The sequence below is a fragment of the Myxine glutinosa genome, chromosome 3 (genome assembly GCF_964187855.1).
Source record: "Myxine glutinosa chromosome 3, kmMyxGlut1.1, whole genome shotgun sequence".
In the NCBI taxonomy this organism is placed as follows: Eukaryota; Metazoa; Chordata; class Myxini; order Myxiniformes; family Myxinidae; genus Myxine; species Myxine glutinosa.
Window position 1 is genome coordinate 27,023,915 of NC_136263.1, and position 25,581 is coordinate 27,049,495.

The following is a 25,581-nucleotide window of genomic DNA, read 5'->3' on the forward strand; positions in this document are numbered from 1 at the left end:
CTTCTTTCCTGTGTTGTGAAATACAAGGTGTCTTCGTATTTCTCTAGAAGTTTTATCTTTAGCCAATGCTTTGAATAAGAAAGGCTCTTCTCTGGTGACTGATCAAACTCCTGCAGCTTTTCATGGACTTGGTCCATGTTCATTACCCCATGCTCTAATTCTGAGTCTAACCATTCGCAGAATTCAATAAAAACTGCCTCTCGCTCCTCATCAATACTCCTCTGTCCTCTCTTCCTTTTTCCTTCCTCATCAGTCTTGGACAAACTGTCACCTCTCACAAACATAAGTTTGCATCGCAAATGGTACAGTGTTTCTTCTGCTACCAAGTCGTTGATCCCTTCCAGGCGTCCAGTGACTTCAGTGCCCCAGTCATCCCCGTGACTCCGTGCTGTCTTCAGCAAGCTTGCCTTCAGTGTATCTGCAGTCAAATTATCTGGCACTCCGTATTTCTTTCTAGCTTGTGCTGGATTATTTTTGTAGAGCTGGGCTGGTTGGTTGCAAAGAATGCATACATCCTTATACAGGAGGTCAACTGACTGTGATCTTCTAGAACTGCAGCCAGTTGATGAACTGAACTCGCAAGTAGTGCGTCTTCTCTTCAACTTTGATGACTCTTTCTCTGCCTTTGATGCTTGAGCTGACTTCTTGGTGGTTGCAACAAAGTTGTTGTACAGATCATTTTTACACTTCTGGTGGTACCTCAGTTTTCCTTCCTTTTGAGCCTCCTTCATACGTTCCACAACAGTAACATTTTCGACAGTTTCTGCTTGTTTCAATAAAGTTGAGTATCCCTTTGGAGTTGCCTGTATGAGCCTTTCAGCTGGTGTATCCGAGCGTGCACAGATGAAGCAATTGAGCACAGGTGGAGTAACGTCTTCATCCATATTGCTAGACTCCATGTCCTGCAAAGTAGAAAATGAGATATATTTAGAAATTATTTTTCCACAAAGGAGTGTCTGTGGTGAAATATAAATGTTAACAATCAACTCAGAATCATGAAAAACCCTTATTTGACCCCTCATAAGGTACTTAAGGGCCGATTTAAAAAAATAAAAATTCTCGAAAATAATTTTTCGGTACCCGAATTCAACAGCTTTTTTTCTGGGTTTCCCACGGGAGTTGACCTTCAACATTTTAACACATGTTATTACACACCTTTACAAACATCTTGGTGAAGAAATTTTTTGGTAACAATTTAGTTAACAGATTTTCATATGTTTCCCTTACTACAAACCACCAAATCGATTGACTCGAAACTTTGTGTCATTGACTTGGCATGGCGATTCAAAGATGACCACGAAAACGTCATTGGTCACATGGTGTGGCAACCATATGGGATTGAAGGCAAATATTAAGTAATTATATCTCTGAAACCACTTACCCTATCGATGCAAAATCTTACATATATCATCTAACACCATTGTTGCATATAGTTTGAAAATGATGACATCGTAGGTCATGTGATTTGGCAGCCATCTTGGATAGAAAAAGGAACCTTATCCGATCAACACGAAACTTCACAAATGTGACCCCCTTCCCATACATATGCACAGGGTACATTTTACAGGTCATATGGCATGTGGTATGGCAGCCATATTAGCTTGAAAGCCGATATAAAAAAAAAAAAACCTTCTATGAAACCGCTTCACCGATCAATGTGAAACCTGTCATGGCTGGTGAAAATGTGATACTTGAGAACAGCTGAAGGGATTTAAATCAAACTTGTTTATTTTTAGGACAGTGAACGAGGGCATCTACCAGTCTACCTGTTGTAGGACTATGCGGAGGCATATTGGCGACACAGTCGCATTGCTCGAGTTTCTCTTGGAATTATCTTTCTTGAACATTTCTCACGAGCTATGTCAGCAACATCTTGCTGTTCGATGTTTTCCAACAAGGCGGCTGACGGATCATCGACATTCCAAGCTGTGAGTGTTCCAATGATCCGCCATGTTACGGTGACCCGTCAAGTTGTCTCCGCAGCAAGTCAAAAATATGTGACCTTATATTGATGGTATATTGATGATTTAAATGATAAAACAAGTACAAATTGGTGTTCCAGGTTTGCGTTTTGCTCCTTTTCTAGACTGTACACACGATTCTCTGTTCACACCAATTATATTTTACAGTCAAGGCAAACGTGAGATTCTCACAAGCTCTTCCCTGCGGCCTGCACAGAATATTAATTTATAATCTGTATACGTATTTAATTTCTCACAAACGCACTTGTTGTCTTTCATACAAATACGTACATAAAACATGTTAAACCCAGAGTGTTAATAAGACAGACCATTTTTATTCATGACTGCACATTGTGTTGCAGGGCACCAGATCCCACTGGCAGGCAGACAACTGCTGCTGACCTGGAATTGATTAAATGCTGGTCTGGGAAATGGAACATGTCCTTCAATCCTGGAAAATCTTACAGTCACACCCGATCGCTCCGGACGGATCATCAAACGAACCCACCAATCTATCTCCATCCTCAGCCACTGAAAGAGGTTCAGTCCCTTGAACTTATAGGCATCAACTTTCGCCATGACCTTGCTTGGGCCGACCACATAGCAAAGCTGGCTTCAAAACCCAGCCACCAAATGCACATCCTCTGTCGATCCAAGAGCTACTCACAGTCTCAACAAGCTCTTTGTCTGTAGCTCAATGGGGTATTTCTCTCTGGTATTTGCTGGTACCCAAGCATCACAGTCTCCTGGTGTCTCCTGGATTCCCTGGAATCTCAAAATTATTAAAAACTAGAACAATGTGACTGTGTCGCCAATATGCCTCCGCATAGTCCCCCAACGGGTATATGCCATCACTCTGCATATGTATGGGTAGGGGATCACATTTGTGAAGTTTCGTGTTGATCGGATAAGGTTTGTTTTTCTATCCAAGATGGCTGCCAAACCACGTGACCTATGACATCATTTTCAAACTATATGCAACAGTGCTGTTAGATTATATTTGTAAAATTTTGCATCCATAGGGTGAGCAGTTTCCGAGATATAATTATTTAATCTTTTCCTTCAATCCAATATGGCTGCCAAACCATGTGACCGATGATGTCATGAATTTAATATTTCAATACAAATGGGTCATACATCATGTGCATGGAATGTCAGATTTTTAGGATAAGAAATTCGATTAAAACATTTTTGGCTGGTATACCACTTCACCTATGATGTCAGCATTATCATGCTTTTGTTCCCCATTGGGAGTACTTGACAATATGCCAAGTTTCAATTTTTCCCATTCAGCGGTTTTCGAATTAAAAAAAAAATTATTTGCTTTTAATCCAATATGGCTGCCATGCCACGTGACCTATGATGTCACAATTATCATAAAAACATGACGATGCCAAAGTACAAGGTCTGTTGCTCTAACATCGCAGTCACTCAGTGTTCTTTCTGATCCTCCTAAGGCTTCTCCTCCCGACTACAGGATGCACTTATTCTTCCAGTAACTCCTCGTGGTTAAACTTCCAAAATCCAGGCTTGCCACACACCTTCTCCCCTTCGTTCCTCTTTGCTCCCGTTTGTGGGACTCCATTCCAGAGACTGTTCAATCACCTTCTTCCTTCCAGGACTTCAAGGTGGCATTGCACTACCATCTTATGTTATCCACCATCCCTACCCTATCCATTATATTTTATATCCCCCTCCCCCCTCCCCCCCCCCCCCCCCCCCGCCAATGACCCTACCTAATACAATCAACCCTCTTACCTGCACTTCAATATTAATGTTATACCAGCGAGGTTCATCAGTGTTTGTAAGTCGATTTCTGATTGGATGAATTACCCCGTGCACGCGAAGCGGAAAACGGGGTTAAGCAATTGGGTTCACTTTTTTGTCTGTTTGTCCACGAACGTCAGTTTATTATCGAGGAACAACTTTATTTAAATTGAATGTTATATTTTGAATACAAATCGGAACATGAATTGGAAAACGAACTTGAAGTTGAGCAGTACTTTGGCTCTGAATTTATCCTGATCGCGCCTGCGGAGATAGTCGTAGCGAGATGTTGGGTTGCGAGATGTTAGCTATCTGCGAGCGAGAGTGCAGATAGTATTTTTACCCGGTCTGCCTGTCTGGCAGGCAAACAAAGTTTAAAATTATTCCAAACATGAAATTTCCTGTTTTTAAGAATGTCATAAAGGACACAAACAACAGGCTCGCAGAACTAACGTAACGTGTTAAATAAGGGGTGTAAAAGACGGTGCATCATTGGCGGTAAACTTCCGATTTTGTTTTTCTACAGCATTTAAAACCTTTATTTTATTTCAATTAAATTACATACTTGAACACTGGAAAAAACAAAACGCCTTTTTGACATTTTCAAAACCCTTTCCGTTTAGCAGTACTTGGACAAAATATTACGACATTTTACACCATTGCGACCAATCAAATTTGTCGCTTGCAGACCCCGCCCATTATCCTTGTTTCTCAAGACTACACGGGGTAAGGTATTCTATGAACTCTCTAGTTTAATTTGCTTTACCACTTTCTATAACTACAATACATTTTCCACACATTACTCATTCTTTCTGGAAATCCCCACGTGCTGTTTAATTTTTTTCCAGAATTAAATTTTATCCATAATCGGGATTGCAAATGTCTTTTGTTAATCGGATCAATTCCCCGTGTGCTTTTATTTTCAAAGCGAGTGTTGTCGGTTGAAAGCATTGGAATTCCAGTTGACTTTCCTGGTTTCATTGGGTTAGACGCACCATACTGATGCAACACAACACACCATAACACCATCAAGCTGGAGGAATGTTATTTATTCCAGATTCAGATTTAAATGTACATTTACAAATCATGGTTATTACCTCTGCCATCAAAGGTGCATCAAAGTTGTTTTTCACCCGTGTCTGTTTGTTTGTTAATTGCCTACAGGTCACAATTTTAATCCGATCTTCACGAAATGGGAGAGTTGGTCATAAGGAAGAAGCCTATTGATTTTGAGGTCAAAGGTCATCTTGGGGTCGAATTTCTAAAATTGTCATTTTTAATCCGATTGACTTGAAAGTTGAACAACATTTGCATATTTAGTCACTAAATTGGGAAACCAACAATTTCTGAGGTCAACGGTCAACTCAAGGTCAAACTTCTAAAATCATCAATTTTCATCTGAAAAATTGTCTATTTTGTCCGCTTAACCTGCAGATTAAACAGCAATTGCATAGTGCATCAGTGAATTGGGTAACAAACTCTTTGTGAGGTAGAAACGTCAAAGGTCAACTCAAGGTCAAACTTCTAAAATCATCAATTTTCATCTGAAAAATTGTCAATTTCGTCCGCTTAACCTGCAGATTAAACAGCAATTGCATAGTGCATCAGTGAATTGAGAAACAAACTCTTTGTGAGGTAGAAAGGTCAAAGGTCAGCTCAAGGTCAAACTTCTAAAATCATCAATTTTCATCTGAAAAATTGTCAATTTCGTCCGCTTAACCTGCAGATTAAACAGCAATTGCATAGTGCATCAGTGAATTGAGAAACAAACTCTTTGTGAGGTAGAAAGGTCAAAGGTCAGCTCAAGGTCAAACTTCTAAAATCATCAATTTTCATTTGAAAAATCATCAATTGTCATCCTATTAACTTGAAAATTAAACTGCAATTAGATAGTGCATCACTGAATTGAGAAACCAAATATTTTGAAGTCAAAAGGTCAAAGGTCAACTCAAGGTCAAACTTCTATAATCATCCATTTTCATCTGAAAAATAATTTTCATCTGTAAAATAATCAATTTTCATCGGATATACTCGAGCTATGATTAAGATCATTAATTTTAATCTTAGTGAAATGGACAATTTGATGTCTCCATGGCAACTTTTTTGGGGGAGGTGGGTTTTTTTTTGCAAGTATCGTGCTTTGCATGACGTCTTGTTTGTTTGTCAGTTTGTATGTGAACAGGATATATCAAAAAGTTGTTGACGGATACAGCCGAAATTTGGTGGAGAGGTTTGGTATGTGACAAGGACGAAATGATTAGATTTTGGTGAAGATCCGGATCCGGATCTAGATCAGAGAATTTTTTTCAGTGATTCTTCACCATTGTGAGTTAGGGCAAAAACCGATATATAGCGTGATATCTCAAAATGTTAGAGACGGATTCGGACAAAACTTGGTGGACAGGTTGGGTGTGTGACAAGGACGAAATGGTTCAGTTTTGGTAAAGATTTGAATCCAGATCCCATTCAGAGAATTTTTTCAAGTGATTCTTCAATATTGAGTGATAGGGAACAAAAACGATATACAGTATAACATGATATTTCATAAAGTTGTGGATGACTTATGACAAAACTTGGTGGATTAATTGGGTAAGATGACAATAACAACCTGATTAGATTTTGATTAATGTCTGAATCCAGATCCGCAACCGATCAGTAGGATACAAAACATAAATTCTTCAGCCTGGTCGAGGTTCTAGTTACCCTCGCCTGAGGAGAGGGTATTGCATTTGAGTCCGTTTGTTTGTCTGTCTCTTTGTTTGTCCGCACAGAATAAATATGATTTTCTATGCAACTTTGGTCTCATTGTAAAGGAATTGAAGACAAATTGAGAAAATTGAGACATGGCTCATTGTAAAGAACTCTCCATGGGGAATAAAAGATGTTAATGATGATGATGTCATAGGTGCCTCCGTTATGACGTCATAATTCGACAAGTACAAAACTTCATCCGATGAAGATGAAATTTCTTCAGTGTCATCCATGGATAAATCGGAGAAAAAATAATCATGACGTCATTGGTCGCGTGGTTTGGCCGCCATATTTGTTTTAACACATAAGCCTTAAAAACCACTGAAAACACATCCTGGCGAGGGTCTGCAATCTTTGATTGCTCTTTCTAGTTACCCTCGCCAGAGAAGGGGGGTATTGCATTTGAGTCCATTTGTTTGCTTGTCTGTTTGTTTGTCTGTTTGTCCGCACAGAATAAATATGATTTTCTCTGCAACCGTTGGTCCAATTGACAGGAAATTTTCGCCATTGGTGCAACCCCACCTGTGTAATTTTTTAATGATAATTATGACGTCATCGGTCACGTGGTTCGGCCGCCATCTTGGAAAAACCGAAAAACTTTGCACCTCTATATCTCAGAAAACGCTGAATATAAAAAATTGAGACATGGCTCATTGTAAAGAACTCTCCATGGGGAATAAAATATGTTAATGATGATGTCATAGGTGCCTCCATTATGACGTCATAAATCGACAAGTACAAAACTTCATCCAATGAAGATGACATTTATTGAGCGCCATGTCGGCATAAACTGGCGGAGAAAAAATATAATGATGACGTCATCGGTCACGTGGTTCGGCCGCCATATTTGTTTTAACACAAAAGCCTTTTAAAACCACTGAAAATACATCCTGGCGAGGGTTTGCAATCTCAGATTGCTCTTTTTCTTGTTTGTTTTGTAATGTGCTCCAAGTTTTCCAACATCCCTTGTAGTGGGGCGGCTTAGCCCAAATATTCAAAAGAATTGTGCATTTTGTGATACAAGCACCAAATTTGGCACAAATGTACATTAATATGTTGCGAACATTTTCAGATATTGGGCCACTTGAAATTCCGTAATTTTATTTTTCAAATTTTTTCAAATTTCGTAATTTCAAATTTTTCGGGTGACACCGTCACAATTTCGGGTTTCGAGGCCGGCCGATAGGCAAAGTGTGACCGGAAGGGACGAGGTTCTCCTGACCACGTGGCCCTCGATCTGGGAAGCGAGAGGCGTTCCATTAGTGGACGCGCCCCTCACGCCCGACTTTTGGGCGGCCCCGGCAGGCCGTTTGTTTTGACGTTCCGTGACAGGCCCCGCACCCCCACCTCCGGGCCGACCGGAAGCTTGTGCTGAGTACATCATACCTGAACAACTCAGTGAGGCAGAACACAGCAGTGCACACCAGGGTGACCCCTTCAGTGCATAAACCAATTAACCTGTCCACTGCAGGGCATATAGAAATGAAGTTATTTTCTGCATATAATAATAATATAAGTTCAGTTCTATATAACAATTTCTGTTATCACCACTACCACTACAACTACCACTACTACAAGCTTTGTCTGGAATTTTGTGGACTAACAGACAAACAGACATACAGACAAGCTGGGATCAAAACATTACCTCCTTCCACCATTGAGTGTAGAGGTAAACATCATGGAAATTATATCATGCCCTAGATTTAATTCATGCTTACCCGTGTATTTGCTTCACTGGTTCACAAGGTCTTTTGCATACATGTAATTCAGACTCTCGTCTTCATTGCTGACCACACAATGTTCGCAACATATTAATGTACATTTGTGCCAAATTTGGTGCTTGTATCACAAAATGCACAATTCTTTTGAATATTTGGGCTAAGCCGCCCCACTATATCGGCCGGCCTCGAAGACCGAAATTGTGACGGTGTCACCCGAAAAATTTGAAATTACGAAATTTGAAAAAATTTGAAAAAATAAATTACGGAATTTCAAGTGGCCCAATATCTGAAAATGTTCGCAACATATTAATGTACATTTGTGCCAAATTTGGTGCTTGTATCACAAAATGCACAACAGGTTTGCTATGCTGCTACACTATTGGTTATGGTTGAAATGCAAGTTTTGGTGTCGTGATGTACTTGGCATGGGCAGGGCATCAAAGGGGAATTTTTTCCCAACATGCACGTAGACCATTTCCCTGGTGGTGAGCTCTATTTTCACCAACACATTGAAAATTGTGTGAAACGTGATCAGTGCAATGCCACTCCTTAGGTTCAGCAGTCTGAGCTTGGGTCTAATAAAACTTTGCAATGGATTCTTTATTTTCACTCCACTGAGCATTTCAGCCATGATTCCAGTTTTTCTTTCCTGCTGAGATTTAGTCCTCGTGAAATTGGTGCCGGTGACCCTTTGAAATATTACTTGTCTTTGTGTGTCTTGCATGGCCAAAGATGTATGTTTACTGCTTGTGTTTTGCATACATAGAGTATTGCTATCATTATGTGAGGTCGAACCACCTACAGGCACATTCCTCAATCGATGGATGCAAGCAAAATGAGATTCCATGGAGCAGGAAAATCCCCATATCGCTTACTATGTGCACAACTCTACTATGGAATAATTTTAGGAGCACAACAGGGGAGATGAAAATCATTCCGCAGAGAATACATTAATATGAGATGGACCACAGGCAAGCAAAGTGATGATGCAGCCAGGGATGTTTCGTGTACCTGTTCCTTCAGAATAAAGGTGTGATACTGCATTGCCTAGAAGAATGGATTTTTCGGCAGAAATAATGAGTTCAAATAACCGAGAATCTTGAGAAGATTTCCTTTTTATTAAGCTCTGACATATTGTTAGATAGCTCACACGTAACGCGCTTGCCTTTGAACTATCTTGTGTTGGTTTGTTTCCAACCTGACTGTAAATTGTCACAAGGAAGGTATTGAATGAATGAGTACACCACCTGTGCGATGGGACATTAAGCTGGTAATCCTCGACTTGAGAACGCTTCAGCAGCATGGTACTTGCCATTGGTGTATATACGCACACACACACACACACACACACACACACACACACACACACACACACACACACACACACACACACGCCAAGACGTACATGCCAAAACACATAAAGGCACATGCCCACATGCACGCACCAACATGTACACGCCAATATGCACACGCCAACACGCACACAAACCGACACATACACATACAAACACTTACATACATGCACCAACACATAATGTGCCAACATGCACACATGCCAATATGTACACCTACACACACACAAACATGTACACACACACACACACACACACACACACACACACACACACACACACACACACACACACAACACGTACACACGCCAGCACATACACATGCCAACACATACACATGCCAACACGTATACACGCCAACACATACACACGCCAACATGTACACGCCAATATGCACACGCTAACACGCACACACACCAACACATACAAACACTTACATACATGCACCAACACATAATGTGCCAAAATGTACACCTACACACACACACACACACACACGCACACACACACACACACACACACACACGTACACACATGCCAACACATACAAATGCCAACACTTACACACGCCAACACTTACACACGCCAACACTTACACACGCCAACACTTACACACGCCAACACTTACACACGCCAACACGTACACACGCCACCACGTACACACGCCAACACGTACACACGCCAACACGTACACACGCCAAAACGTACACACGTACACACGCCAACACGTACACACGCCAAAACGTACACACATGCCAACACATACAAATGCCAACACTTACACACGCCAACACTTACACACGCCAACACATACACATGCCAACACGTACACACGCCAACACGTACACACGCCAACATGTACACACGCCAACATATACACACGCCAACACATACACATGCCAACAAGTACACATGCCAACACATAATGTGCCAACATGCACACATGCCAATATTTACACCTATACACACAAACATGTACAGACACACACACATACAAACACGCACACACACCAACACATACACATGCCAACACATACACATGCCCACACATACACATGCCAACACGTACACACGCCAACACATACACACGCCAACATGTACACATGCCAACACATACACACACCAACATATACACGTGCCGACACGTACACACGCCACCATGTGCACATGCCAACACATACACACGCCAACACATACACATGCAAACAAGTACACACGCCAACATGTACACATGCCAACACGTACACACGCCAACACATACACATGCAAACAAGTACACACGCCAACACATACACATGCCAACACTTACACACGCCAACACGTACACACGCCAAAACGTACACACATGCCAACACATACAAATGCCAACACTTACACACGCCAACACTTACACACGCCAACACATACACATGCCAACACGTACACACGCCAACACGTACACACGCCAACATGTACACACGCCAACATATACACACGCCAACACATACACATGCCAACAAGTACACATGCCAACACATAATGTGCCAACATGCACACATGCCAATATTTACACCTATACACACAAACATGTACAGACACACACACATACAAACACGCACACACACCAACACATACACATGCCAACACATACACATGCCCACACATACACATGCCAACACGTACACACGCCAACACATACACACGCCAACATGTACACATGCCAACACATACACACACCAACATATACACGTGCCGACACGTACACACGCCACCATGTGCACATGCCAACACATACACACGCCAACACATACACATGCCAACACTTTCACATTCCAAAACATACACATGCCAACACGTACACACGCCAACATCTACACACGCCAACATGTACACACGCCAACACGTACACATGCCAACACGTACACACGCCAACATCTACACACACCAACATGTACACACGCCAACACGTACACATGCCAACCCGTACACATGCCAACACGTACACATGCCAACACGTACACATGCCAACACGTACACACGCCACCATCTACACAGGCCAACATGTACACATGCCAACACGTACACACGCCAACACATACACATGCCAACACATACACATGCCAACACGTACACATGCCAACACGTACACATGCCAACACGTACACACGCCAACACATACACACACCAAGTTGTACACGTGCCAACACGTACACACGCCACCATGTACACATGTACATACGCCAACACATACACATGAAAACATGTACACGTGCCAACACGTACACACGCCACCATGTACACATGTACACACGACAACACATACACACACCAACATGTACACATACCAACACGTACACACGCCACCATGTACACACGTACATATGCCAACACGTACATACGCCAACACGTACACACGCCAACACATACACATGCCAACAAGTACACACACACACACACACACACGCCAACACACAAGACGTGCCAACACATACACATGCAAATACGTACACACACGTACATGTAAACACATCAACACATACACATGCAAATACGTACACACACGTACATGTAAACACATACACACCAGAACGTACATGCACACGCACCCTCTTCTTGTTAGTTGATGTTCGGAAGTTCATTAATGACCATGCATTAGTGAGTACATGCACATCTACAGATTATTTTATAGCTTATGTTTTCACCCCTGTTTGTCTGTTTTTGAACAAGATATCTCAAAAGGTTGTGGACGGATTTGGACAAAAGTTGGTGAAGAGGTTTGGTATGTGATGCGGATGGAATGATTAGATTTTGTTGAAGATCGGGAACCTGGATCTGAGAATTTTAAAGTGATTCTTTACCATTTAGAGATCGGGCAAAAAAACAAAACAAACAAAAAACATATATATATATTAGGCTATGAGCCAAGGGGGTTGGTCGGTACCATCCAGATGGAGTAAGGCTCATTGTGATTTTTAGCGAGATATATGTCCCTAGATATGAAAAAAAAGTGATAGCAGTGTATAACTCTCGGCCATCTCTGTGTTATCACCCGAAATATTATTATACGCCCGCTTCGCTTCGCCAAAAAATGTGATATTTGCTAAAATTGGAATAAATATGTTTTTAAGGACCACAGAGTGCCAATAATTTGCATACTGGATGCCAACTAATATAGTAATAGAAATATAGAACATTTGTGGGGGTTATTTATCAAAATATTGATATAATGACAAAAAATATGTTAAATTTAGTGAAAAAGTGGTCGAAATCGCTTCGAGTTCAGAATTCACATTGTACATTTTTGTCAATATTTCAAAAATGAAAACTCCCAGAGTAACATTTGACCCCTCAAAATCTTCGCAAGGAACCACTGCATTGGAATATATCATTACTTTGTAATATGGTGGTTGTTTGGGGCACATATTTTGGCAAAGTTCAAAATATGTTCAACCATACCCCCTAATTTTGATATTTTGGAACGAAACATAGCTTTTGAACATTTTAGGTTTATTCGTCTACTACTTTTGGTATCTCAGTGTAATTTTTGGTATTAGCTAGTATCCTAAAGTAGGTTTGTAACATCAGCTACATTATATTTCACAATGCATGCAAACTTGCTCCACACTCTAGGTTTATCATGATCTCTCGAACAAATACGATCTCGATCTCGATCTCGGCACTCGGTGGTCCTTAAAAACATATTTATTCCAATTTTAGCAAATATCACATTTTTTGGCGAAGCGAAGCGGGCGTATAATAATATTTCGGGTGATAACACAGAGATGGCCGAGAGTTATACACTGCTATCACTTTTTTTCATATCTAGGGACATATATCTTGCTAAAAATCACAATGAGCCTTACTCCATCTGTATGGTACCGACCAGTCAATTTGGGGGGTCTGGCTCATAGCCTATATGGGATGATATTTCAAAGAGTTGTGGATGAGTTATAACTAAACTTGATGGATGAGTTTGTTCGGTGATAAGAACATTTTTTTCGATTTCGGTTCAGGTACGAATCCAGATCCGGCCTATCAGTGGGATACAAAACATAAACTGTTCAGCCTGGCGGAGCTCGTTCTCCACCGAGTGCTGTAATAGTTGTACTTGCACTAAAACATGATATCGGAGACGCACCCGATATCGTGTTGTAAAACATTGTGCAGCCAATGAAATGGATGCAGACCTTCCGATCCTCTAAAAACAAGCCAACGCAACTGAAATGTTCAAATAAAATCGCAATAACTTTAATAAATGCCAAAATGGATGACGAATGTTGCCATATGAACACACTTGTATTGTCATTTTGTGAATGTTCTTTATAAGTATTTTAATATTCTTTTGATAGCAGTGCATGTCAACCTGCGATGAAGGTGTCACCTTTATGGTTTGTTTTGAAATCGTACACATTGGGATTTCAAAGAGTGCATTATCCCCAGACAACAGTTTGACCTGGGTATCTTATTAATAACTCGTGTGTGTCCGTGCTGAAGGTTTACCTGCTTTACCAGGGATGAGCACATCCGGTGTCCGAGCAGCTAAGGGCACACGCAACACGATATGTCCATGCAGGGTGGTTGATTATTGAAACGGAAATGGTTGACTATCGAATACGAGACACGATTAGGGATTTATGAGAAAGGATTTTTCACAGAATAAATATTTAACAGGAAAACAATTTGTTAAATTAGAGCGTTCGTAGAACACGATACCCCATGCAGTGTTCAAGTCTGCACTTCAATTTTAATAAAACAATGATTTTAAAGATCGGTTAAAAAAATCTGATTGTTGTGTTTATGTTCGAAAGTGTTTAAGTATGTAATTCAATTTTCAAATAAAGGTTTAAAGAGGGTTAAGTTCATACAAATAAATTAATTCCGGGGCTTATCGCCATTTTACCCAGTAGTCTATCGGACACGCTACATTAGTTATTCATGCATGATGTTTGTGTCATATATATATATAGTTATTTCATTAGTATGTGTTTCAGGTAAGGATTTGTTCCCAATAGTTTGACTCTGCGTTGTATTAATCAAATAACCTAGGCCCCTTCTCAAATTCCCATTCCATTCATATTGCGGCGTAATCTGCCCTCCAAATCATATTGCGCTACTCTACCAGCCGCAGCCGCCTCAGCGTTCGCTGCCTTTTGGTTTGTTCCTTTGGAGTTTTACGCCAGGAGTTTTACGCTTTCCTTTGTTTGGCAGAGTGGGAGAAGAAGGGAGGAGCGGCCAGGAACATAGGCGTGGCCCCATCAACGCGTCACGAGGGGAGGTACCAATGAACCCTCGCGACCAATCCGGGCCGAGGCGTGTTCACCGGTAGGCGGAGTGAAGCGGACGCGGCTTGATACGCGAGGCAGGTAATAGAAGCGCCGCCGTGAACTACTTCAGCAGATGCGGGGGAGATGAGCAGATGATCAGAGAGGAGAGAAGATCGGCAGATGATCGGCAAACTTGAGAGAACAGCACAGAGGCGGCGAATGATAAGAACACTGCGCGGAGGATCGCTTGGGACGATCGTTTGATACGAACTCCCGTTTGGTTTTGAGAGCGTTCGGCACGCTATACGTACGCAGCATTCCAGCCCCTCGCACATGTAAGGTCCGGTCGCGCGCCAATGATACGCGAAGCTGCCTGCCGTTCTTCGCCCGTGGACCCGGAGCCTGGACGGATCCCATCGCCTGGAACCATCTGCCTGGACCTTTCCCCCCTACCAGCTACCATTCCGTGTGAGTCTGTCTGTTTGTCCTGGGGTCATGATAAGTTAAGACTGTTTAGATAAGCTTGCCCTATGTCCTTTTATTTCCTTCTTGTATATTCCCTTCTTTCGTTTCCTCTTTTAGGTTGTTAATAAATCATATTTGTTCTTCCTTCACCCTTCTTATTCTTTGGTTCCTCTCATCCAATCGCTTGCGTCCTGTCCCCAATTGAGTACCTGTGGCACGATTTGGGTGACCGCTTTAAATCGGGTTTAGTCATTTTGTTAACAGCTCGGATCATGGATTGCTAAACCGCTCGGCAATTACCATCACATCCGCGGTTCGAGCAGACCCTCATCTCCCTGCTTTGGGGAGAGATTGTTGAAGGTATTTGGGAAACCTTTGACCAATCACCCTGGCCAATCTCACCCCGCAAAGGAGCGGGATAGTTCCAGGACCGGAGACGGCCAGCTTAACAAGACAAGGGAATTAACCCCCCCCCCCTGCTAACGGGAGTGCCGTACTTCGAGATCCGCAACAATTGGTGTCGGGGATTGGGATGGAAGCCCGAACCAAATTTTAATCCATCTGAAAAAATTTGGTCAAAATTACGAGCGGCCGAAATTTTATTATAATATCCAAATTATAATCGTGCCATGGATGATCAAGGCGGTCGGATGCCGGTGGGAGAGATAGAAAAGGGGGTAGAGTCGACCCAGGACCCCAGGGAGGAGATGGGGGAGATAGAGGAGGAGGTTGAAGAAGGTGCGGTAGAGGGTGTTGCAGGCGCACAAGATGGCGGCACCTCGCACGTGGTCGCGGCGGCACAAGATGGCGGCACTGCGCACGTGGCCGCGGCAGCCGAGCCCACGGCACCAGTAGACTGGGGCCTATTGATGGTGCAGATGAGGGCCTTTATGGTCAAGACGGGCGAAGACCTGGAGAGGAACAGTGAGCCATTGGGAAGCCAAATTGGGGAATTGAGGAATGATATGGGAAGCCAAATTGGGGGCCTAGAAGTCAAATTGGGGGAGCGATTAGGAAACCAAATTGAAGGGTTTGGAAACAGAATGAGTGACCGCATACAAAATGTGGGGAGAACATAGACCGCATGGCAGGCGGGAGGGGCGCATCGGTACGCGATGAGGTAACGCGACTCGAGGAGCACAGGTTGAGTGAGTTGGAGCAAGGCAAAGTCACGTGGACCGGGGTAGAAATCGTGACCTGGGGTATGGGGAAGCCGGCGACCGCCGAGGTAGAAGAGAAAATTTTAATAGAGCCAGTGGTCGTCGAGGGAAAGGAAAAAGAAATTAAAACCGAACAAATAGTAGTGGAAATTGGGTTGGTAGAGACGCCGGACTTAGAGGTAAAGCACTCGCGGGGTGAAGAAATGGATAATGCACAAAGTCTGTGCTCGCATCATGATGCCGTGCTTAATCCTTATAAAGATTTGCAGGTGTTGGAGCGAGGAGGAGGAAGAAGCGCCAAGGTGAGTAGGTTGGTATATGGGGCGAAGGGATTTTTCAGGAAAGTGTTTGCCGCGAAAAGAATTTTCACGCGCTTGGGATCGAGACGGCACCCGGGCGCTCGTAAAAGGTCCGTGGTGTGCTGTGTGAATGGCAATGGCACGCGTGTGAGGAAAAGGTGTGTGAAGGTGAACGGTGCGCGTGTACGAATGGCGTCGGAGCGCGAGTGTGATCCCGAGTGCGAGAGTGAATGCACATCGGAGTGTGGAAGTGGAACAACGAGTGATACGGAGAGTGAGATGGATGAGGAGCGGGTGTGAGGAGGCACGCCGGAGTTGGTTGTGGCGCGTGTGCGGGAGGGCACATCGGAGCGCGTGAGTGGGTATGTGCCGGAGTGCACACCCATGGTGAGTGTTATGGAGGACGTAACGGGGAAGAAATGTGTGTAACGGAGAGTGTGAGTGTGCCGAGAGAAGAGTGTGCACGGAGAGAGAGTGCGGTGATAGAGTGCAGGGAATGTATGGGTTGCATGAGAGGCGCTGAGACACCTGGATGTGTGAGTGTAGAAGGGGTCGCGTATGCATGTGAGCATGCGAGTAAAGCATCGCCGTTGACCGGGGCAGCATTTAGGGCGACGTATAGCCGACGCGAGCCGGGCGGCCCGGTTCGAGAGGAAGGAGGAGGGGTCGGAGCGGCGCCCCCTTGTGGTGGCGGCGTTCCACCCGGGCAAGCCTGGGCCATCGCGCTTGGCAGCGCAAGGCCTTGCATAGGGATGGTGCCCTGAGCCTTGGCCCGACGAAACCTCCTCCCCTGAATCGAATGCCGGACGGACTCAACCTACAGTAGACCCAAACCACCCGTATGCATTGCTCGGCTTTGCGAAGCCGAGCTTTGAAAATGCATGGACGTACCGAGGAGGCTCAGATATAGCGGACTGTGATGATGATAGTGTTATTGTTTGGAATTGATAGGGAATTGGCTTGAAATTAATAGTGAGTGAAATTGGGAATAGTGAGGAGTTGGAAATTGATACCCAGTGTCAGGGGGTGGTATCTCTACCATCCCTCACACGTGGGGGCAAAGAGCAATAGGATTTATGGGGTATGGCGGTAAAAACCTATCCAGGGAGGGCTTGGTTATTGTTAGGGATCTAGAGTGACCATAGGGGACAGTAGATTTAAGTAGCGACATTGTACCTGTAGAGGGGACGTAGCAGATTAGTGGATTATAATGACGAGGGAGTGCAATAGTATAAGGGGTGACTGGGAAGCACGAATCTTAGAAGGGAGTACTCAGCTTAGATGATGCAATGTGTTTGTGGTGAGAGTGATGAAATAAGGAATTGAGAGGCAATGGTTTGGAGAAGTGAAAGTGTATTGAGCAGAGTATGGTTAAAGGTGTGATTGTGCATTGAATTGAGTGTATTGTAGTGAGTGAATGGTCCTGGAGGGCAGGAGGGTGCAAGTGCCACCAGGTGTGCAGGTGCCACCAGGTGTGTGGGCACCAGGTGTGTAAGTGAAGTACAGGTGTATGGAGAATGGTTGTGTGGAATAGCTGGTATGGAATACATGAAGTATGGAATAGATGGTCTGGAATGAATGGAGTATGGAATGGATGGTGTGGAGTGAGTAGTGTGGGATACGTGGAGTGGAGTGGTTGGTGCGAAAGGAGTGGATGGGGAAGATGGACACCTTTCACGAGTACCCGGGGAGGGTAGTTTAAGAGTAGGTAGAGGGAGTAGGTAAATTGTGGTTGGATATTGGCATCTGTGGTGCGTGTGGTAGAATGGTGTTTGGATGGGTGCATTAGTGTCGTGGAAATGGCTGGGCGTGTGGCCTGTTAGTGTGTGTAGTTAAATGGGCACTCCGCCACTGTTAGGCTGTCGGCCAGGTGAGGCCGCAGGTGGGCTCTGGGAGCCAGTAGAGTTGTTCAATGGGGCCCGAGGATCCTGAGGACGGACCCGGGTAGCCCGACGCCACAGAGGGCAGTAGAGGGTGAGAGCACCAGAGGGCCTTCCCCAGGTAGGTTAGGGTAAGGAGCAGGTAAGCTTGGGAGACAACTGCAGTGGCGGAAGTGTGCAGGTGAGCGGACCTGCTGGGAGTACCACACGACCCAGCCCGGAAATTGTGCGAGGGCACAGGGTGAAGAATCGGGGGAGTGAGACCCCAAATTGGTGAGCACCACAGTTTGGTCAATGGGAGTTCGGTTCTTAGAACCACATAGAGTAAGAATGGCCATTGGTTTGGCAGGGAAAGACCCCAGGTAGTGTAAAGTGTGTTAAAGTCATTTAGAGTATAGTTAGGATTGGAATCTCTTCGCACCATCTACATCCACTCACCAAGGTGACAAGACTCCACACCATGTGATTTTTGCAATGTTTGGTATGTAAGACGCATCATGACGTGGGGGTGACATTGTGCTTGTTATTCCATCTCTTCCTCCTTAGGAGGGATTGGTGATAAATTGATTGATGGCAAATTTGGTTAGAGGGATTGTTGATGAATTTGGAATTAGAGGAGCTATGGGGAAGACAAGACGTAGCGACGAATTTGTAAATTGTGTAAATATTGGGTAAGGGCAAGAGTAGATTAGGTGACGGACGGACGGACGGGGGGGGGGGGGGGGGGGTTGGACATACGGTAGGGACGAGCTTTCTCCGCTCGCTCTCCTGCGCACCTCACCTCTGCATTACCTTGTGTTGATGTGTACCCTTGCGCCCTTACACCCCGCTAACCCTGCTTTGTCTTCCTTCCCCGCTCATGGACCCTGGTCTTTGTGTGCTGAGGGGAAAGTGTGCAGGTGCCCGCAGTTGTGTGCCCGCACTCTCGCTGCTGCCTGCCTGGACCGGTACCATACCTATGGACCGCACGTTGTTGTGGCCGAGCACCACCATATGGACCACAGGTCTGTGGCCGAGCACCACATTCATGGACCCCACGTTTCGGGGCCTGGCACCTCTGCTGGGGACCGGCCATTGTGGCCAGGGAGATCTTGCTTGCGGACCACGGTAAAGGTGGCACCTAAGCCATGCAGGTGGACCACCCTTAGTTGGCCCCTGCTGGCCATAATTAAGAAATGGACACGGTTTGTGCTTTCTTATTATTACCAACTTGGTAACAAGCAAGAAGTCGTCCAGAAGCATCGGGCCAGCAGAGAAGAGAAGACGTCATCCTTTAATATTCTGTTATTAATCTGTTCTGTTAATCTGTTAAATCTGTTAATCTGTTCTGCTTAACAGAAACTTTCCTCCTTCATGATGTCTCTGATGCCTTGGTATCTCTCCCAGGTTACTCCCTCTTCCGGTATGATAGACCTGAGCCTCGTCCTGGAGGTGGGGTTGCTATCTTTATAAAAAACTCTCTTCCTCACTCGCCCTCCACTGCCCTCTCTCCACCTCACCCCCAGGAATACCTTTGGCTATGGCTTCCCCTTCGCTCCCACCTTTTGTTCATATGTGTGTTGTACCGTCCACCAAACAGCGATGACTCCATCTACATCTCGCTGTCTGATAATATGGACCAACTTCTATCTACCCATCCCAACTCTCTCTTCCTCATATGTGGTGATTTCAATTGTCACCATGCCAGTTGGCTGGGTGTGGGTACCTCTCTCACCAGCCATGGCTCTTCAGCAAAGGACTTCTGCGACTCACTGGGACTGACACAATCTGTCAATTTCCCGACCCGGATCTCAGTCAACGGAGCATCTTCTCTTCTGGATTTGGTTATGACAAACTTCCCTGAAAATGTCTGCTGCTCTTCTTCTGCTCCAATCGGCTCATCTGATCATGTGCTTGTCAAAGTGGACATCTCTCTGACCATTCTCAGAGAGCCTCCTCAGCGTCGACGAGTCTGGCATTTCACTCAGGCCAACTGGCACGGTCTTCAAGCAGCCATCAATCATCTGGACTGGTCTCCCATCTCTACCACCTCTGACATCAACTCATCCTGGGAATTCTTTCAAAGTAAATTGCTCTCTCTCATGCACAGATTTATCCCATCTCGTCTTCAGTTGTCATACCCTTCCTCCCGTCCATGGTACACGGAATCTTGTGGTGAGGCTGTTGCCCTGAAGCAACTTGCTTTCGTCTCCTGGAAAGCAAATCCAACGGAAGGAAATCTCATTTCCTTTCACAAAGCCCGAAACAAGTGTGTGTCCACCCTCAGGAGAACCAGGAAACAATATCTCACCGTTCTCAAGACCGAACTCTCTTATCTGACTCCCTCTTCCAAATCCTGGTGGCGTCTGGTCAAATCTGTTTCTGGTGTTTGTTCCCCCTCCATCCCCTCCCTCACCTCAAACGGCTTAACGGCTGACTCCGCACGTGAAAAAGCTGAATGCCTCAACTCTGTGTTTGCCTCTAAATCTTGTGTCCCAAACCCATCCCTCTCTGTACCCACCGTACCCAGTCGTACCCAGCTGCTCCTGGATTCTGTGTCCTTTCCTCCTGACAAGGTGGAAAAGTTTCTGTCAACCCTCGACTCTGATTCTGCAACTGGTCCTGACGGCATCAGCCCACGGGTCCTAAAATCATGTGCTTCCGCTCTTTCACTCCCTCTTTCTGTTCTCTTCACCCTCTCCTTTGCTCAAGGTCATCTGCCATCTGCTTGGAAATCAGCCAACATCACCGCTTTGCACAAAAAAGGTGCAAAAACAGATCCCAGCAACTACAGACCAATCAGCCTTCTCCCAATTATCAGCAAAGTCATGGAATCCATCATTGCTTCAGATATGAAATCTTTCCTCTTCTCCAATGGCTTGATCTCTGATCATCAATTTGGTTTCAGACCTGGTCACTCTACTCTGGACATGCTGCTTCTGCTTTCTTAACAATGGATGGAGGTCCTCAACGCCAAACAGGAAATTAGAGCCGTCTCCCTTGACATTTCACGTGCCTTCGATACGGTCTGGCACCCTGCTCTGCTCACCAAACTCTCCTCCTTTGGTATCCATGGAAATCTCCACGCATGGCTGGCGGACTTCCTCTCTGGTTGTAGTCAACGTGTGGCCCTGAATGGGTTTCTCTCATCTCCTCTTCCTGTTCAGGCTGGAGTTCCCCAAGGTAGTGTTCTGGGCCCTGTGCTTTTTCTGGTCTTCATCAATGATCTCTCTGACTCGCTTGAAAATCCTCTCTATCTCTTTGCTGACGACTCTACTCTCTGTCGCTCCATTCCTCATACCTCAGATCGGCAATCTGCAGCCTCCTCACTCTCTGCAGACCTGGACAAAATCACAGACTGGGCAAACAAATGGAACATGTCTTTCAATCCTGATAAATCTCACACTCTTACGATGTCTCTCCGAAAAGACCGACTGGAAAACCCTCCCATCCACTTTCTGAATAATCCTCTCCAAGAAGTTCTGTCACTCAAGCTTTTGGGTGTCACTATTTGCCATGATCTTTCCTGGGAAAACCATATTTCAAATCTGGCCTCCAAAGCCAGTCGCCGACTGGGCATCCTCCGTCATGCGAAGTCCTTCCTTGGCACACCTGAGCTCCTCACCACATACAAGGCTTTCATCCGCAGCTCTATGGAATACTGCTCTCCCCTCTGGTCTGGTGCTCCTGCCTCACACCTAGCCCGTCTTCACGCTGTTGAAACCAAAGCGTTCAGAATCATTGGAATCTCCCGCGATGAAGCTAACTCCAAGGGCCTTTCACTCACTCACCGCAGGCAGGTTGGTGGTCTTTCCGTCTTCTACCGACTCCTCTCTGGCCTTGCCCCCCCCAGCCCTCTCTGGGCTCTGTCCCCCAAATATTCCTACAGGTCGCACAAGATCTGCCTGCAACCCTCTTATGGTTAAACTGCCAAAATCAAGACTTTCTGCTCACCTTCACTCCTTCATTCCTCTTTTCTCCCGCCTCTGGAACAAACTCCCTCACTCTCTTCAATCCCACTCCACCCTCCAGGTCTTTAAAACAGCTGTTCACCACCATCTCTTATCCTCCCCCATCCAAAACCTTGATCTTTTCTTCCCCCGCTAATTTCGGTCCCCTTGTGTTTTATACTTCTCCCACCCCCCCCCCCCCCCTTCCCACGCCTCCTGCCCCCAAGCCCTCGCCCTCCCACACTTCTCCCTGCTCTCAAATGTTGTGGTTGTGTGCTTCCCCTTCTCTCCCCATCTTGTCTTCCGCTCCCTCTTTTTGTATATTTTGTTTGTCTGGTTGATTTGTTTGTGAAATAAATGTTAGCTCTTTCACGAGCCTCGATTCAGTTTACAAAAAAAAAAAATAATAATAATAATAATAATTGAAATGTGATGACTGTGCACTGGATGGTGCTGACTGTGCATTTTGGTGCTTATTGGTGCTGGTGGTATCGGTGCAGTGCAGTGTATGCCTTTCCTCTTATCAAACCATCTTCTTTTGTTTCCCAAAAGACAGGTCCTGGGTTCGCGTTGTAAATACCAAGTAGTGTCTTTGTAAATAATGCTCCCCACCGTCAATGTGTAGTTTGAAAATTAATTCCGTGATTCGGTTATCCTGTGGGCGTGAATCTGTTAGATAGAATGCAACGCAGCAGGCAGGACATACTTAGTTGTTTTAAAAATGTCGCACTCAGGGTGAAGTTAATAGTAGAGGGTTACCACACTTGAGTGTCACACTAAGTTAAAGTTATTTCGGGCCGGGACGGCCCTTGAGGTAATGAGGGTGCAGTGTTGTGGTTTTTAGAACCCTCCACTTTGTAAATATCTGTAATATTCCCTTATAAATAATCCCCTGTAAATATTCCCATTTTTGGTGTAAAGGTCAAAGGTCGCACCCTAGTTAGGCCACGAGCAACACGTAGCACACCATCGGCTTCTTCTTTAGTTATTTCATTAGTATGTGTTTCAGGTAAGGATTTGTTCCCAATAGTTTGACTCTGCGTTGTATTAATCAAATAACCTAGGCCCCTTCTCAAATTCCCATTCCATTCATATTGCGGCGTAATCTGCCCTCCAAATCATATTGCGCTACTCTACCAGCCGCAGCCGCCTCAGCGTTCGCTGCCTTTTGGTTTGTTCCTGCCCACCGCCATAAGCCACATGGCAGAGTGGGAGAAGAAGGGAGTCACCCTGGCCAATCTCACCCCGCAAAGGAGCGGGATAGTTCCAGGACCGGAGACGGCCAGCTTAACAAGACGAGGGGCTTAACAACCCCCCCCCCCCCTTGCTAACGGGAGTGCCGTACTTCGAGATCCGTAACAATATATATATATTGTTATAGCAGCTGAACGGGATTCAAACTCAGGACCTTAGGATCCCAAGCCTGCTACCCTAACCATTAGGCCAACACCAGGTATAATCCTTTATTTTCAATTTTGTTCAACTGCCATAAGGCAGAGAGAGAGTAAAAATATCATATATTATAAATATTATATATATAAAAAAATTGATAAATAAATATCGTCACGGGACTACCCTTGGTGAACACCTTAGGGTAGCACGGATGACCAAACGAGCTGTTATTCCGAGGCATTCAGTTCAAATGGCAGAGAATACATGTGGGGAAGCAAGAGGGAGGTGGGGGGAGGAGGGGTGTAAACCAGAGAGCTTACCTTCACGGGTCCCAACGCAATATTCAACCTGTAAAAAACAAACTCAAACAACTCGACAATGTACTGTACAAAAATACCAGTTTTATTAAAGAAATACCGGTTATCAAATAATGCACGATAAAATAAAACTAAATTCCTAAATGGAGCGCTCCCACAACAGACCCAAACACAGACAAAGGTAAAAATAATGTTATATAAAATATATGTGTATGGTTGGCACTTGGCTTTCTTTGCTCGGCTTGAACCCCCATCACAAGTCGTCCAGGCTCCGTGTACCTACGCGGGAAACGCACGCCGGTTGGTGCCAACTCATGGCTGAAAAAATTGGCGTCCGCCAGACCCTGCTTTCCTAGTTGTGTGTCGTTCTTCTGACTGTCCAACCTCCCGATGTTCCCGCACTGGAGCGCTCGAAACTCCGGCCGTTTGATGTTGCAGAGAGAATGAAATATCCCGCTGGTGCCGACACACGAAACCAGGAACGAATCCACAAACGATTCGTTCCCCTAGGAGCCAGTGAATGAATCACAAACAAGAGAGAATCAGTCCACGGCACGGCCGAAAGACAATGAACCAAGCTCAGCGAGCGATGCCAAGACGAGGAGACGGCCGGTCAATCCACCATCCAGCCAGAAGAGAGCCGTCCATGACCCAGCAACCGAGAGAGAGAGATGTTAGGATCACCAGTCTTTTATAATCCATCCCCTGACATCATCCTTATCCTCATCCAAACAGTCCGTGCCAACTCTCCCGCTAAAGAACGTTCTCACTGACGTCATCCTTCCACCAATCCTCGAGTGCCTCGCACTCCCTCTAACCAGTCACTGCTCTTGGGGGTGTGGCTCCACGGACCTGCCTGCTTCGATGTTGCTATCCAAAGTCAATGTCATCAGCGGCAGCGCTCAATGTCCTGGCCTCTGGTAGGTTTTTAATTAGGGTGTTTAAATGTGCGCGATTGGCTAGTGTCTATGGTGTGGTGCCAAAAGGGACATAGGAAATAAACTACAGAGGTAACGACACACAAGGGATAAATTACCCATAATCCCTGAACTATTTAACATACCCCACTCCTCGTAATAGGGAGGAAGACACACCTTGCACTACATCCGGGCGAATACAAATTCCCTACTTATTACATGGTGGTTTTTTTTCTTCATCGCGACATACAGAGCATGCTAATTTATGCACTCTACCTTGTCTATGGCATCCCTTCCCCCTACAAACGTAACGATATTATATAAAATATATATAATTATATATAAAACATAAAATATGATATATAATTTTGTCTGAATATCTGCGCATTTGCGATCGGGACAAATACTCAGCCGAAGTATTGTAAAA

General features: G+C 44.8%; 1 protein-coding gene across 3 annotated transcripts in view; it reads left to right on the forward strand.

Moving 5' to 3' along the window:
• Positions 1 to 25,581, forward strand: part of FUOM (fucose mutarotase) — a 213,538-nt gene that overhangs the window by 53,924 nt on the left and 134,033 nt on the right. The window contains exons 2-3 of one of the 3 annotated variants that reach the window (XR_013622791.1): positions 1,737 to 1,928; positions 2,324 to 3,172. The exons of the other annotated variants lie outside the window; for them this stretch is intronic. The gene's annotated coding sequence lies outside the window, so the exon portion shown is untranslated. Of the gene's footprint in view, positions 1 to 1,736; positions 1,929 to 2,323; positions 3,173 to 25,581 lie in introns of those variants that run through there. 3 annotated transcript variants of the gene reach the window in all.